The sequence below is a fragment of the Oncorhynchus clarkii genome, chromosome 22 (assembly GCF_045791955.1).
Source record: "Oncorhynchus clarkii lewisi isolate Uvic-CL-2024 chromosome 22, UVic_Ocla_1.0, whole genome shotgun sequence".
Lineage (NCBI taxonomy): Eukaryota > Metazoa > Chordata > Actinopteri > Salmoniformes > Salmonidae > Oncorhynchus > Oncorhynchus clarkii.
The window spans coordinates 37068962-37086265 of record NC_092168.1 but is presented as its reverse complement, the minus strand read 5'-3'; the positions used below and the strand labels follow the sequence as shown (position 1 = coordinate 37086265).

The 17304-nt window shown below is 44.5% G+C and overlaps 1 protein-coding gene across 4 annotated transcripts in view; it reads left to right on the top strand.

Moving 5' to 3' along the window:
• LOC139380841 (semaphorin-5B-like) overlaps positions 1-17304 on the top strand; it is a 288353-nt gene that overhangs the window by 48172 nt on the left and 222877 nt on the right. For all 4 annotated transcript variants that reach the window (XM_071123938.1, XM_071123939.1, XM_071123940.1 and 1 more), the window contains exon 2: positions 3338-3411. The gene's annotated coding sequence lies outside the window, so the exon portion shown is untranslated. The remainder of the gene's footprint in view (positions 1-3337; positions 3412-17304) is intronic.

Genomic DNA, 17304 nt, shown 5'->3' with positions numbered 1-17304 from the left:
GTCGGAGGCTACACCGTACACCTGGCAACCTTGGCTAGCGCGCACTGCCCCCGGCCCACCACAGGAGTCGCTGGTGCGCGATGAGACAAGGAGATCCCTACCGACCAATCCCTCCCTAACCCGGGCGACGCTAGGCCAATTGTGCGTCGCCCCACGGACCTCCCGGTCGCGGCCGGTTACGACAAAGCCTGGGCGCGAACCCAGGGACTCTGATGGCACAGCTGGCGCTGCAGTACAGCGCCCTTAACCACTGCGCAACCCGGGAGGCCGCGCCGAGGAAGCTAAATGGAATGCATGTAGATTGATAATGCTCTGAGGAGCTCTGAGGAAGCTAAATGGAATGCATGTAGATTGATAATGCTCTGAGGAGCTCTGAGGAAGCTAAATGGAATGCATGTAGATTGATAATGCCCTGAGGAGCTCTGAGGAAGCTAAATGGAATGCATGTAGATTGATAATGCTCTGAGGAGCTCTGAGGAAGCTAAATGGAATGCATGTAGATTGATAATGCTCTGAGGAGCTCTGAGGAAGCTAAATGGAATGCATGTAGATTGATAATGCTCTGAGGAGCTCTGAGGAAGCTACATGGAATGCATGTAGATTGATAATGCCCTGAGGAGCTCTGAGGAAGCTAAATGGAATGCATGTAGATTGATAATGCTCTGAGGAGCTCTGAGGAAGCTAAATGGAATGCATGTAGATTGATAATGCCCTGAGGAGCTCAGAGGAAGCTAAATGAAATGCATGTATATTGATAATGCTCTGAGTCAGTCGGACTGACTGAGAAGTGAACAGGTCAAACTAATTGGTCTGACATATAGGCCCACTGGTAGTTTCCTCACACTTTCATATCCATTAACTAGTAATTATGATTTCTTATCCATGAATACCACAAGTTACAATTGTCTACGAGTCTCAGACAGTTTTAAATAACTTCCATGATGAGGTTAATAAAGGAAAACCCAAACTACAACGTATATGGTTATTCATCGTCCAGCTGTGTTAACTTCCAACCACCAAAGAAGCATTTCATTCACATCGCCTTAATGCCATATTACCCCCATTGAGTCAAGTGCATCCCTGCTGCACCATGTTACAGTGTGTTAGCATTGTTATCTGTGGTACCAGTGGCACCCTCCCTACAGGGGACAGTCACACCAGGGGCCCTACAGGGGACAGTCACACCAGGGTCCCTACAGGGGACAGTCACACCAGGGTCCCTACAGGGGACAGTCACACCAGGCCCTACAGGGGACAGTCACACCAGGCCCTACAGGGGACAGTCACACCAGGTTCCCTACAGAGAACAATCACACCAGGCCCTACAGGGGACAGTCACACCAGGCCCTACAGGGGACAGTCACCCCAGGCCCTACAGGGGACAGTCACACCAGGCCCCCTACAGGGGACAGTCCCACCAGGCCCTACAGGGGACAGTCCCACCAGGCCCTACAGGGGACAGTCACACCAGGCCCTACAGGGGACAGTCACACCAGCGGTGGACTCGCACCAACCTGTCACTTCGAAAGCACTCAATGGTCTTGGAGTCTCTGCATTTGCACTTTATATTTATTGTGGTACAGCGTGATGTAAGCAGAATTCAAACAATTCCAATGCAACAAATGTATCCCTCTACATCTACATGTGTGTATAATCTTAATTCAGTGAAGGTAGTCATGTCTATGTGTGTGTGTGTTTGGTGGTGGAGAACGTGTCCCCTCCTGTCCCACTGTGAACCAGAGATGGGAACAGGATGATACTCTTCTCAGCAATTAGCTAAAAAGAAATGTAAAAATGCTCCCGGCGTTCACGCAATGTAATGGTCTAATACTTTATGATCAAGAAATGCAGAGAGCGTGGGTGACAGAGAGAAACAGAATGGTGCAGTTTGAGACCATGTGGCAGAAAGTGATGTGGGCGCTGGAGATAGGGGTGGGAGCTAGTGGGTCTGGACAGATGTGATGTTTGTGTGATGTTGTCGTTTGTATGTGTATGTTTTGTATTGTTTATAAAATATCCAATGAAATCATATAAAATAATACAATAACATTTAAAAAGTAAAGAATGAGGTGAATCAGCAGACTTGTCTCTTCAGTTTTCCTACAAGTTAGTGTTTGGGCATTCTAGTCATTCTAGTCAAATATGTATTTGTTTACAGACATGTTGTGTTTGAATAAGTGTTTGTCTCAGTCTGTCTCTATGTGTGTCTGTGTGTGCGTGTGACAGTGGCTGAGTAGAACAGGTTCGACACAACTGATGTTAAAACCCCAGTTAGCCTTTGTATTGATGAAGATTCTCTGCCCTCTTGATTTGGTGGAAGAAGGAGAGCAGTAGCTCATGTTGACACAGGAGAATGTGGCTGCTTGCTTTGTGCAGCCATAACATTCCCACCACTGTCTGTCTGTGGTGGTGCTGCCTACAACCAAATTCAGGGTCTATCTCCATAGCAAGTCCTCCAGACATCCCTATTTGAATTGGTCCACCTGTTTTTGTATTTGCTCCCTAATAACGGCATTCCAACTAATTCCTCAGAACTAGCAGAGAAGGAGGCATCAATCTACAGTTTATCTCTGATCGTCATGGCTCTAAACTCAAGCTACAGGGCACTTTCTCAAAAACTCAATCAGAGTGTAAGTGCTTGCTTAGCGGCATACAACATAGCAGAGGAAGAGGATACACGTCTAGAGTCTAGGTTCTACACAGCTAAGCAGAGCTTTAGCCAACTGCCAGGGTTGTACAGGTTTTCTCTCGCCTTATATGCTGTTAATTGACAACGCGGGAGGGACAAGATTTCTGAGCCTCACACAGAGGTTTCCGTAGAAACTTTAGAAGGCTATTTTGTTCCAATTTGCTCTGTGGTGTTAACTTAAGATCAGAAGCCCAAAGGCCAAATGGTAACTGTACAGTATATTAGCCTGCAAGTTTGATTAATTCAGCTGGAAGGTATATACTGTATCTTTGGCAGATTTATATTCATGAAGTCTATAAATTAAACTACAGTAAATTAGCCTTTAAATGTCAGCCTACACTATTTGGTTTACTTGAAAATGTTTAACTGCAATGAACTTGTTTGGGATTTAGTTGGGGTTGGGGAGCCATCTTTTCTCTGTCCCTTTCTCCCTTCACCCACCCCATGAAACCTAAGAAACTCCAGTTGAAATGCCATTCCAGGTCCGCCCTCTCACCTCCATTGTAAAAGTTGGCGGTGTGTGTACGAGAGTGTGTGTGGTTCTTTGTGGCACTCCACACTACTTATGGGAAGGAGACGAACAACTGGTGTGAATTGAAAGACTCACCCCCTCCCCCCTCTCTCTCTCTCTCTCTCTCCATGAAATAGGTTTCTAAAGGATAGAACAGCCCTCTCAGCCCATCCCTGTAGCCACAGGACCATGTGCCAGTGATGACTAGCTGGTGAGTATTGTGCTTCGTTCTCTTCTGCTACAGTTTCATCAAGTTTAAAACTTTATCATCCATTTCTGAGGTTAAAATGGGAACATGTCTTTGGGATAGCGCATGCACGTATCGATGGGACGCATTGGGAGATAGTATCTCAGTTTTGTACCGTCAAAACTGTGATTATATGTAGAAGCCAGACAACATAGTTTAAATCAGGCCCTTAAAATCGATAGATCAATATATCCCCAAGTAACTGGGAGAGAGTGAGCAGTGCATTATACACAACAACGATCTGTGTGTAAAGATACACTGAGACTCGACCACAACAAGCCATGGCTTCTCTTGGAGGAAAAGACAAAGAACAACTTGGAGATGCAAATGAGAGCAGCGAACAGCTGAAGGATATCCAGGAAAACATGTTTTCAATGCTCTTAATACTCACCAAAACAAACAAAGTGTTACAATCTGTAGTTAAAAAAGTGTATTTGCTCAAACGGAAAGTAGAGCCTGTCATATATGTATATACATGGTGGGCACGTGGACGATCAAGACAATAAAATTGGCCTTCTGGAAACAAAGGTGCAAACTTTAGAAGATTAGCTGGATCAGCTAGAAAACAGATTGAGACAAAGTCATATAAGAATATTGTCCCTACCGGAACAAACTGATATCGGAGGAGCTTGGCGTGTGTCACGACTTCCGTCGAAGTTGGCTCCCCTGCCTGTTCGGGCGGTGCTCGGCGGTCATCGTCACCTTCCTACTAGCCGCTACCGATCCCTTTTTTGTTTGTCTGTTGGTTTTGTCTTATTAGTTTCACCTGTGTGTATTTTAGTTTAATTAGCGTCCTTATATATAGTAGGTTGTCCCGCCCTTGTTTTGTGTGGGATTGTTTTTGTTACTCTGTTGTATGGTGTTTTTTCGTGTGTGTATTCTCCGGACTATTTTGGTCCTGTGTTTTGGGCTGGTCAATTGTATGCGCCCTGTGTGTTGGGCTGGTTAATTGTATGCGCCCTGTGTGTTGGGCTGGTTAATTGTATGCACCCTGTGTGTTGGGCTGGTTAATTGTATGAGCCCTGTGTGTTGGGCTGGTTAATTGTATGCGCCCTGTGTGTTGGGCTGGTTAATTGTATGCGCCCTGTGTGTTGGGCTGGTTAATTGTATGCGCCCTGTGTGTTGGGCTGGTTAATTGTATGCGCCCTGTGTGTTGGGCTGGTTAATTGTATGCGCCCTGTGTGTTGGGCTGGTTAATTGTATGCGCCCTGTGTGTTGGGCTGGTTAATTGTATGCGCCCTGTGTGTTGGGCTGGTTAATTGTATGCGCCCTGTGTGTTGGGCTGGTTAATTGTATGCGCCCTGTGTGTTGGGCTGGTTAATTGTATGCGCCCTGTGTGTTGGGCTGGTTAATTGTATGCGCCCTGTGTGTTGGGCTGGTTAATTGTATGCGCCCTGTGTGTTGGCGTGACCGTTTTGTGCGCCGGAGAATAAACAGACACTCTACTGAACCTTGCTCTCTGCGCCTGATTCCACCCACCACTCCTAGTATCTCGTGACAGCGTGGATGTATCACCAGACGATCTGGAGCAGTCTTTCTTCAACTGAAGTATTTTCTTCAAATGTGTGTACAATGTATATATCGTATCCACAGTTTCTTTTAGGTAAATTTGGAGAAGAATCGGAACTAAAACGCAAACCTGGTGTTTTTAGATAAAATTCATGCTATTTTAGATCAAATACAGACAGGAACCATTATTTAGCAGGTGACTCAAATTATAAATTCGATATTGATTGAGAGACGTAGTAATAACAAAGTCAAATTTAGTCAAATGCCTTTACAGCGTACATTAGGGGAATGATCATCTCCTACTCAGCTAAAGTTAAATCTAATATTGAAATAAACATTTAATCAAATAAAATCTTCATAGAAAAAGCCCATAAAAAAATCTTTACAAGGTAAAGAAGAAAACAACATTTCTGAATTTAAGCAGGAATACGATATTTTACTTCTGAAGAAAGCTGACAACTACAAGTTAAACTCAAATAAAGCATACTACTTAATGGCAAATAAACCTGGTAAGTATCTCACAGCTCTCACAAAACAAATACATGCTAAACCAGTTGTAATTTTTAAAGATAAAGACACAAAAGCGGTAATTAGAAACAACAACGATATTAAGGATAATATTAAGAACATATTAACGATATTAAGGATAATATTAAGAACATATTAACGATATTAAGGATAATATTAAGAACATATTAACGATATTAAGGATAATATTAAGAAATATATTAAGGATAATATTAAGAACATATTAACGATATTAAGGATAATATTAAGAACATATTAACGATATTAAGGATCATTTTAACAGCTTCTATGAAAAATGTATATAAATGAGAATTAAACAACAGTTGGACGGATCCTATAGCATTCTTAGACTTAACAACTCCGAAGCAATTATCAGAAGACAAAAAGTACTAAGTACAGTGATGGTATCGAGTACAGTATATACATATGAGATGAGTAATGTAGGGTATGTAAACATTATATAAAGTGGCATTGTTTAAAGTGGCTTGTGATACATTTGTTCCATCCATTTTTCCATTATTAAAGTGGCTAGAGTTGAGTCAGTATGTTGGCAGCAGCCACTCAATGTTAGTGATGGCTGTTTAACAGTCTGATAGCCTTGAGATAGAAGCTGTTTTTCAGTCTCTCGGTCCCTGCTTTGATGCACCTGTACTGACCTCGCCTTCTGGATGATAACGGGGTGAACAGGCAGTGGCTCAGGTGGTTGTTGTCCTTGATGATCTTTTTGGCCTTCCTGTGACATTGGGTGGTGTAGGTGTCCTGGAGGGCAGGTAGTTTGCCCCCGGTGATGCGTTGTGCAGACCTCACTACCCTCTGGAGAGCCTTAAGGTTGTGGGCGGAGCAGTTGCCGTACCAGGCGGTGATACAGCCCGACAGGATGCTCTCGATTGTGCATCTGTAAAAGTTTGTGAGTGCTTTTGGGGACTAGCCAAATTTTATCAGCCTCCTGAGGTTGAAGAGGCGCTGCTGCGCCTTCTTCACCACGCTGTCTGTGTGGTTGGACCATTTCAGTTTGTCTGTGATGTGTACGCTGAGGAACTTAAAACTTTCCATCTTATCCATTACTGTCCCGTCGATGTGGATAGGGGGGTGCTCCCTCTGCTGTTTCCTGAAGTCCACAATCATCTCCTTTGTTTTGTTGACATTGAGTGTGAGGTTATTTTTCTGACACCACACTCCGAGGGCCCTCACTTCCTCCCTGTAGGCAGTCTCATCATTATTGGTAATCAAGCCTACCACTGTAGTGTCGTCTGCAAACTTGATGATTGAGTTGGAGGTGTGCATGGCCACGCAGTCATGGGTGAACAAGGAGTACAGGAGAGGTCTGAGAACGCACCCTTGTGGGCCCCCAGTGTTGAGGATCAGCGGGGTGGAGATGTTGTTACCTACCCTCACCACCTGGGGGCGGCTGACACCACACTCCGAGGGCCCTCACTTCCTCCTTGTAGGCCGTCTCGTCGTTGCTGGTAATCAAGCCTACCACTGTAGTGTAGTCTGCAAACTTGATGATTGAGTTGGAGGCGTGCATGGCCACGCAGTCATGGGTGAACAAGGAGTACAGGAGAGGTCTGAGAACGCACCCTTGTGGGGCCCCAGTGTTGAGGATCAGCGGGGTGGAGATGTTGATGCCTACCCTCACCACCTGTGGGCGGCCCGTCAGGAAGTCCAGGACCCAGTTGCACAGGGCGGGGTCGAGACCCAGAGTCTATTATGATCGAAGAGAATTATGATTATGATCGAAGATAATTCTCTTGTTAGATAATGCGGTCGGCATTTACTTGTAAGGAATTCTAGGTCAGGTGAACAAAAGGACTTGATTTCCTGTATGTTGTTATGATCACACCACGTCTCATTAATCATAAGGCATACACCCCCGGCCTTCTTCTTACCAGAGAGATGTTTGTTTCTGTCGGCGTGAAGAAGCCAGGTGGCTGTACCGACTCTGAGGACGCATATCGAGTGAGCCATGTTTCCGTGAAACAAAGAACGTTACAGTCTCTGATGTCTCTCTGGAAGGCAACTCTTGCTCGGATTTCGTCTACCTTGTTGTCAAGAGACTGGACATTGGCCAGTAGTATGCTCGGGAGCGGTGCGTGAAGTGCCCGTCTACGGAGCCTGACCAGAAGACCGCTCCGTCTGCCCCTTCTGCGGCGCCGTTGTTTTGGGTCGCCGGCTGGGATCCGATCCATTGTCCTGGGTGGTGGTCCAAACAGAGGACCCGCTTCAGGAAAGTCGTACTCCTGGTCGTAATGTTGGTGAGTTGACGTTGCTCTTACATCCAATAGTTCCTCCCAACTGTATGTAATAAAACCTCAGATTTCCTGGGGTAACAATGTAAGAAATAACATTAAAAAAATAAAATACTGCATAGTTTCCTAGAAACGCGAAGCGAAACGGCCATCTCTGTCGGCGCCGGAAGCAATCAAATAATAGCAAAGCATATAAGCAATAGAATGGCAAAGGTCTGCAAATCAAATCAGATTTGATTTTATTCAAAAGTCTTACCAGACTTGATACATATCAATCAAACAGGGTTTATTAAAAATAGACATTTACAAACAAATACAATTAAAAAATGCAGTTTAATACAATAAAACAAGATATACTGTAGATTTATCAATAATAGCTGTCGATGCTGAAAAGGCCTTTGACCATCTTGAATGGCATTTTCTATTCAAAACTTTGGAAGCTTTCAACATTCCAGCTGAAACAATAGGTTAAATAACACTGTTGTATAAATGTCCTAAAGCAAAACATCTACAGAAATAATACAATATCTAATGAAATTGCTTTAGAAAGGGGCACAAGGGATGTCCCCTCTTCCTCCTCCTGTTTGCACTGGCTTGCAGAAAGAATTCGACAGGATCCAGACGTAACTGGTATCAGTATTAGTAAACATGAATATAAGATACATTTATTTGCAGATGATCTCCTGATATACCTAAACAGTATTGAAAACTCAGTGCCCCCGTTGCAAAAAATATTTTCAGACTACAAAAAAATTGCAGAATATAAAATGTATGTGAAAATCCCCCCAAAATAATGGCAATGGAATGTCCTTTTAAACTCTCCGCACATAACGTTCAGTGTGTGTTTGTAGAAGTTTTCAGGTTGTGATTGATCTTGTTATTGGTCTTGTTATTGGTCTTGTTATTGGTCTTGTTATTGGTCTTGTTATTGGTCTTGTTATTGGTCTTGTTATTGGTCTCGTTATTGATCTTGTTATTGATCTTGTTATTGATCTTGTTATTGATCTTGTTATTGGTCTTGTTATTGATCTTGTTATTGGTCTTGTTATTGGTCTTGTTATTGATCTTGTGATTGATCTTGTGATTGATCTTGTGATTGATCTTGTTATTGGTCTTGTTATTGGTCTTGTTATTGATCTTGTTATTGGTCTTGTTATTGGTCTTGTTATTTGTCTTGTGATTGATCTTGTTATTGGTCTTGTTATTAGATAGGACAGTGTTTAGTGTCCGACTGCGTATCACACGTTCCCTTGTCCTATACCTCTGAGATGGTTGGACCAGTGGAGACCTAACGTAGGAAGCTCGAAGCCATCTATCACTCCACCTCTCTCCATCTATGTCTCTCTGTTTACCCCCCCACCCCCGTCCTCCACATCTTCTTTACAGCCCATGTAGTAAAGTGACTGAGGCAGGGAGCCTTTTATGTGAAAGAGAGGTGGGGTGGTGAGATGGAGAGAGGGGGGGGGGGGGGTGGTGAGGGAGATATGGAGAGAGGAGGGGTGGTGATGGAGAGATGGAGAGAGGAGGGGTGGTGATGGAGAGATGGAGGGGTGGTGAGGGAGAGAGGAGGGGTGGTGATGGAGATATGGAGAGAGGAGGGGTGGTGAGGGAGAGAGGAGGGGTGGTGATGGAGAGATTGAAAGAGGAGTGGTGGTGATGGAGAGATGGAGAGAGGAGTGGTGGTGATGGAGAGATGGAGAGAGGAGGGGTGGTGAGGGAGAGAGGAGGGGTGGTGATGGAGATATGGAGAGAGGAGGGGTGGTGATGGAGATATGGAGAGAGGAGGGGTGGTGATGGAGAGATGGAGAGAGGAGGGTTGGTGAGGGAGAGAGGATGGGTGGTGAGGGAGAGAGGAGGGGTGGTGAGGGAGAGAGGAGGGGTGGTGAGGGAGAGAGGAGGGGTGGTGAGGGAGAGAGGAGGGGTGGTGAGATGGAGAGAGGAGGGGTGGTGAGATGGAGAGAGGAGGGGTGGCGGTGAGATGGAGAGAGGAGGGGTGGTGAGATGGAGAGAGGAGGGGTGGCGGTGAGATGGAGAGAGGAGGGGTGGCGGTGAGATGGAGAGAGGAGGGGTGGTGGGATGGAGAGAGGAGGGGTGGTGAGGGAGAGAGGAGGGGTGTTGATGGAGAGATGGAGAGAGGAGGGGTGATGAGATGGAGAGAGGAGGGGTGGTGAGGGAGAGAGGAGGGGTGGTGATGGAGAGATGGAGAGAGGAGGGGTGGTGATGGAGAGATGGAGAGAGGAGGGGTGGTGATGGAGTGATAGAGAAAGGATGCTTAAACCTTTCATTCTATCCAGCCTGTTAATGGTGAAGTCCTAGCTCCTCTCTCTCTATAATATAATACATGCCATTTAGCAGACACTTTTATCCAAAGTGACTTAAACTCTCTCTCTCTCCTCTCCCTCTCTTCTCTCTTCCGCCCCACAAAGACTGCTTGGCGGGAAGGAGGGAGTCCACTAGGGACTTTGTCTAATTGGCTCTACGTGGGCTAGTCAAAGAACCAAAGCTAAGAGGTGAAGTGTTTTAAAAATACAGCAAGTGATATATCCTTTCTTCTCTGCTCCTCTCCAAGAATGGTGAAGTTTATGTAATACATTTTTGTAATAGAGAAGTGTACTTTCAGCTGTAACTTTATCAAAGGCTTTTATACAGCGATAGTTGCCTCTGTAGGGCCAGTACCAGAGGGGGTGCTTCCTTTGAGTGTAAGAATGCCAGACCGGGCAGTAAAGATTTGAGTTCATTGAGACCCTAAAGTTTCCGACAATTCTCAAACTACCTGACCCAGTTATCATGATGAGACACATGGGCCGACACAGTAGAAAGTCTACCCTATTGAAGGGCCTAGTTGGCTGGCACTGGCTTCTATTCCCCTCCAGTGCGCTGACTCGCCAAGCTTGATTCGATTTGTGCCCCAAAAGTTTCCCCAAACCGTATCAGTGGACCAGAAAGGCCCTGTCCCATTTGGCCCTTGTGTGAAAGCTTGTGAAGAAGCTCCTTTCTGTTTGTTGTTTGTATTATCCTCCTTTCTCCTGGATGTATCTGGACTATCTGGAGCCTGAGGAGTGGAGGCCGTGTTTATGTGTTGTCCTTCCTCTCCCTGCTGTTATTTGCTGATATTTGTTTCAGGAAGAGCAGGAAGAAAACAAGCAGCTTTTCAAGTATGAATGGAGGAATAGAGGATAGCGGGATGAAGGGAGGATGGAGGGAGAGAGAGGAGACCCAGTTTAAGGGCTCATCTCATCTGAAGTTTAGGGGTATGTCCAAAATGGCACCCTCTTCCCTTTATAGTGCACTACATTTGACCAGGACAAATAGGGCTCTGTTCAAAAGTAGTGCACTATATAGGGAATAGGATGCCATTTAAGACTCACACCCATCCTTAAAGGCTCTGTCTTTTGATGCCCCCCAAGGCAAATTACCACACTGCCTTTGTAGGTCCAGCCATGGTACATTAGTGTGCCTTAAAAACGTGGCCTAGTGCTGCCCATTCAGGGGACAAAGAGAGGGTCTGCTGGCAGAACCTTGGCCCGTTACACAGAGGAGCCATTCACACGGGACGCAGGATCGCAGGGAGTCTTACCAACGATGAGCAAACCTACATCACCGGGAGGGAATCCACCGTGACATACTTTCATGGTAGAACTTGTGGTGGTTGTGAAGATGTCATGATGTCATCGGCTCTCCTCTCCTCTACTTACACAGCCAGGAGATGTTTCCTCCATCTAGTTTCAAGTTGTATTAGTTGTGTGTACGGGATACGCATGGTATACATTGTCCAATGAAATGCTTACTTGCAGGTTCCTTCTCGACAATGCAAACACAATGAGAAATAATAAAAGATAAGAATACAAATATAAAGTAAATGGCTCAGTAGAATAAACATTTTAGCATAGGCAATTACACAAAGGCACAATTTATAGTAGAATATTTACACGTGTATTGGGGAAATGTGTATTTGTCCGCCAGCAGCATACCACCCTGCATACCACTGCTGGCTTGCTTCTGAAGTTAAGCAGGGTTGGTCCTGATGGCTTGTAGATAGTAACTGTCTCTGAGCCTGTTGGTATCAGACTTCATGCTCCGATATCGTCTACCTGACGGTAAGGGAGAGAACAGTTTGTGGCATTGGTGTGTGTGGTCCTTGATGATGCTGCCTGCCTTCCTCAGGCACTGCTTCGAGTAGATGTCCTGACTCCTGGGTGGGTGGAAGCACGGTCCAAGTGATGTACTGAGCCGTCTTCACCACCCACTGGAAGGTCTTGTGGTCAAGGATGGAGCAATTCCCGTACCAGGCCGTGATGCGAACGGTCAGGACACTCTCGATGCAGCAGTAGTATTTGGAGAGGACGCGCGGTGGCATTAGTAGGACAGGCTTTTGTCATCCTTGTGTTGCCATCAGATTTACTTTAGATGCAGCATAACTTTCTTTACAGTTGTCATCCTTTGCCTTGATGGCAGCTTTGCACACTCTTGGTATTCTCTCAACCAGATTCATGAGGTAGTCATCTGGAATGCATTTCAATTAACAGGTGTGCCTTGTTAAAAGTTCATTTGTGGAATTTCCTTCTTTCTTAATGCGTTTGAGTCAATCAGCTGTGTTGTGACAAGGTAGGGGTTGTATACAGAAGGTAGCCCTATTTGGTAAAAGACCAAGTCCATATTATGGCAAGAACAGCTCATATAAGCAAAGAGAAAAGACAGTCCATCATTACTTTAAGACATGAAGGTCAGTCAATATGGAACATTTAAAGAACTTTGAACTTTTCTTCAACTTTGAACGTTTCTTGAACATTTCTTCAAGTGCAGTCACAACAACCATCAAGTACAGGAAAGGAAGACCCAAAGTTACCTCTGCTGCAGAGGATACGTTTATTAGAGTTACCAGCCTCAGAAATTGCAGGCCAAATAAATGCTTCACGGAGTTCAAGTATCAGACTGTGAAGTGCAAGGCTAAACTTCGCTCTAAGATTGTTGAAGAGCAAGGCTAAACTTCGATCTAAGAGCTTTGAAGAGCAAGGCTAAACTTCGCTCTAAGAGCTTTGAAGAGCAAGGCTAAACTTCGCTCTAAGAGTGTTAAAGAGCAAGGCTAAACTTCGCTCTAAGAGCTTTGAAGAGCAAGGCTAAACTTCGCTCTAAGAGTGTTGAAGAGCAAGGCTAAACGTCGCTCTAAGAGTGTTGAAGAGCAAGGCTAAACTTCGCTCTAAGAGCGTGAAGTGACCTCCTGAGTGGCGCAGCGGTCTAGGGTATTGCATCGTGCTAGTAATGGGACAAGACTTGTTATTACGAAATTGGTGAGAAAAAGGGGCAAAAAGTAAAAAAATGTATAAAAAATAAGAGCATCAAGCGAACCTTGCGCAGCTACTGTGTGTGACTGTGTGAGGGCGAAGTCTTGCATCTCGCTCATCCCAATATCTGCAGTGCTGCTCGTGGCAACGTCATTCCACTAAGTCTACCTTTAAGATAAAGGACTTGAGAGAGCCTGTATATATCTCAGGTGGCCATGGATATATGGATTTTTGATGCTGCTGTTGCCATAGCACTGTATGTGCCCATCCTGTGAAGTTTCGAAGAGTCTTGAAAAGCAAGATGGGCATTGGGGAGAGATGCAGAGATGGGAGGATCTGAGATGCCACCCTCCTCTCTTCTTCTCTTCTCCATGGTTACACAGAGATGTCTAATACTTTTCGGGAACTTCTGAAAGCCTGCAGAAATGAGACTGTGTGCCAAAGCAGCTTTGTTCAGGTCTAAGGGTGATATCAAGTCACGGGGAATCTATTTCTACATTTTTTGTAAAGGCATCCCATGTAATTAATGTAATGATTTAATCCATATTTGATCACAAATATCACATCCTAAGATTAACTGTAGTGTATTTTCCCCACCATTCATATAATTAGGCATTAACCAAACAGTATCTCCCAATATAATTTTGGATGCCTTTCCCCTCAGAAAAATCCCTCCCCTCAAATCCTGTAACGAGTGTTTTGAGAGTCAGGGAGCAAGTTCAGGGAGTGATTGTTTTAATAAATAAAAGATACAATGAACACGAAACACAAACAACGCACCAACATGAAAACAGAGTCAATAACACCTGAAGACCCAAGGGGAGTGACAGATATAGGGAAGATAATCAAGGAGGTGATGGAGTCCAGGTGAGTGTCATGAGACGTAGGTGCGCGAGACGATGGTGACAGGTGTGTGGGATAATCAGCAGCCTGATGACCTAGAGGCCAGAGAGGGAGTGTACGTGAGTACCCCTAGAAAAGTCACTCCCCTCAAATCAAACATGAAAAGTGTGATATGAAGCCATTGAATTACTTCTGTAGGCCTACATTCAGAAACACCCCCAGTCCTCTTTTCCTTTTCCTACAGTCTGACCTCCTCATCAGTAAAGGAAGTTGGCGTTCTCACCAAATTAATTACTCTGAAGTTTGGGCCTGGCTGACTGAGGACATTCCCTCTTATGTCCAGACTCAGAGCTCCCTATTCTCTCTCTCTTTCTCTCTTTCTCTCTTACTCACTCAGTTACTCACTGGCTCACACACACACACACACACACACACACACACACACACACACACACACACACACACACACACAGAGACACACACGCACGCACGCACGCACACACACACACACACACACACACACACAGACAGACACACACACACACACACAGATTGTGCCCAGTGGTCCATTGTGTCTCCCTGGGTTTATCTCAGTATGACCGGCAGATAGAACAGACCTTATTAGCTGAGCTCTCTCTCTGTGTTCATGTTGCCGTCAGAGAAAAACATTAAACGGACAAAGTACTGTATAAAACCTTGCCAATGGTTGAGAAAAGGAAAAGGGAACACGACACCCTATTACCTTCATAGGGCTCTGGTCAAAAGTAGTGCACTACATAGGGAATAGGGTGCCATTTTGGACTTAGACTGTAATTTCTATAAGCTTTGTCTTCATAGACTATTTGAAAATGAAAATAATAGCTATGTTTTTCAAACCAAAATAACCTGTACTGAAGCTACAGTTTAACTATGGTGAGTAATTGAACCATCTGTTTATGACTAACAAAGAGAGAACAGATTAAAAAATAGAACCAATTTGGCTGCATTTTGTATTGAACAAAAATGCGTTTTTCAGCCAGTAGTCTTTAAGTTACAATTACAGTTACACAACAGGCTCCCTCGTCAGAAAGGGAGGGAAAGAGAGAGAGAAAGAAAGACAGTGAGAGGGCGCACTTTGAGGACTTTGAAATCCAACAGGACTTTGAAATCCGACAGTGGAAGTTGAGCTGTTGTACCACAGTAGCTGAGACAATGTAGACAGGGATAATGTCATCTCCACATTTCCTGGCACAAAGCCAGGGTCATGCATCAACATGTCTGTAATGGAAAATGTTGTTGTGAGACCACATAGCAATTAAAGTAGGAATCAGGACGCTTTTTTGTAATTATATCACAATGAATGTAATTATTGTTGTGTGCTTTGCGAGCAGCAACAGTGTTGTTGTTGTCTAATGTATTTAATCAATTGTCTTTGTTGTGTTATTAGACCCCCCTCCCCTAGCTCTTTCTACTTTAATGAACATTCTAAATAACGGAAACAGATGGAAACTAGTTCATTGTGTGTTTATAGACTGTTTATAGACGGTTTACTCAGTGCACAAATTGGTTGAAATGAACTAAAACATGCCCTATGTAGACTACTGTGTAGTTACATTTACACATGCCAATTCATTGTTCCATTCTCTGTGTCATGCCTTGTAATTTCACTACTCTGCTGATTGGACCATATAAAAACCATCTATTTATCCCTTCACATAGTGTGTTATTGGATGTTTTCCGCTGATTAGCCTAATAGCAGCCTAATAAAAACATGTTTAGTACACAAATACACAAAGCAATGAAAAAATGTAAGTCTTGCCGGAGTGAATGTCAGATCCAGAATGCACTGCTTTCAGGCTATAGTGTTTTGTTTTTGCTCATTCCACGCTCCTTCCTCTCTCTCCAACATCAACAGAGGTTCTGACAGTCCCTAGTAGAAAGGTGATAATGGCTGTTGTTTTCAGATGTTAGTCATTTGTGCTTAACCTCAAACCACAGAGCAGAGTATGTCAGCCAACTACCACATTACTGTGTGTGTGTGTGTGTGTCGCAAAAACAGGGGATGCTACAAATCTCATGCCCTGCCACCTCTGTATAAGTGGAAAGCTGAGGGGACCAAGATCACAAGATCAGATAAAAGTGGCCTGAGGAACAATATTACCATGCTAATCCTATTAGTCTACCTGAATATTATTGTGGCTAACTAGACATTGTTATGTCATTCAATCTCTCAGCTGACACACTTCTGCAAGGGGCATCTGAATTAGGCCATTAGAATAACACAATTCAAAGTTGATCGGAAAATTCAAAGACATTTTAAAATATGAAAATGAATCAGGGAACGTTCTCAAAGCCTGTTGCCTGAACATAGCCTTAATATTCAAATATTACCTCTCCTTATTCTCAGCACACATTGTATTGTTCTGCTCTAATCCTGTAGTAATCCTGATCAGAGGTGGTGTGTGTGTGTGTGTGTGTGTGTGGGGGGGGGGGGTTGTGTGTGTGAGTGTGTGTGTGCGTGGGTGTGTGTGTGTGGGTGTGTGTGTGGCAGCAGCCTCTTCCTCAGTACACTCAGATAGAGGGAGCGGGCATCTAATAGAGAAGAAGGAAATGAGGCAAGGTACTCTGAGCTAGAGGAACAGGAAGAGTCAAAGGGCCAACTCTCTGACACTAAGCATCCAATGAAAGTGGGATGGAGGAGGAGAAGAGAGGGGGATGGTGAAAAAGAGGACCTTGAGTGACAGGTGCAAGTTACTACTGGCCGAGTAGCCGTGGAGTAAACAGGAGTCAGAGTGGAGTTTGGAGGTGAGTGTGTGTGGGTGTGTTGATGTGTGTGTGGTTGGGTGTGTGTGGGTGTGTTGATGTGTGTGTCCATGTGCTTGCACGCACACTCACTGAGCCTCCTATCACACTTTCAAACGTCACAGCTCCCACAGGCTACTATGGCCTAGTCAAAGCTAGACAAATTGCATTAGAGACCAATTAATGTGAAAATAACCAAATTAATCAATGTCCCAGACTAGCACTAGCTGGCATTCAGAGCTGTTGCAGGCAGCCTGTTTGTTCGAGTGCTGTATGTCTGAGGAGACTTGTTAAGAGGCTACATCTTCCCCAGACTAGAGTTTCACGGGTAATTGAGTTTTGAATACCGCAGAGACTCAACAGAGAGGTCCTTCCGTCTTGTCTTCCCTTGGTTAAGACTGGCCAGACAGACTACTTCTCAATGTCATCAACTTTCTTTATCCTCCTTTAGAACGTCTCCTTATCTGGGTTTAATTGGAAACTCTGACGGCAATTATTTGATAGATTGTTATGCGACCGTCAACAACAAAATGTATGCCTTTTCTGAAACTATAATTTTTGGACACAAAAGCTCTCCAGACAGCGCCTTTGGAAACGGTGGGCGGTGGGCTTGTTAGATTAAAGTTCTGTGTCCGTTCCCTGTGTGTGTGTGTGTGTGTGTGTGT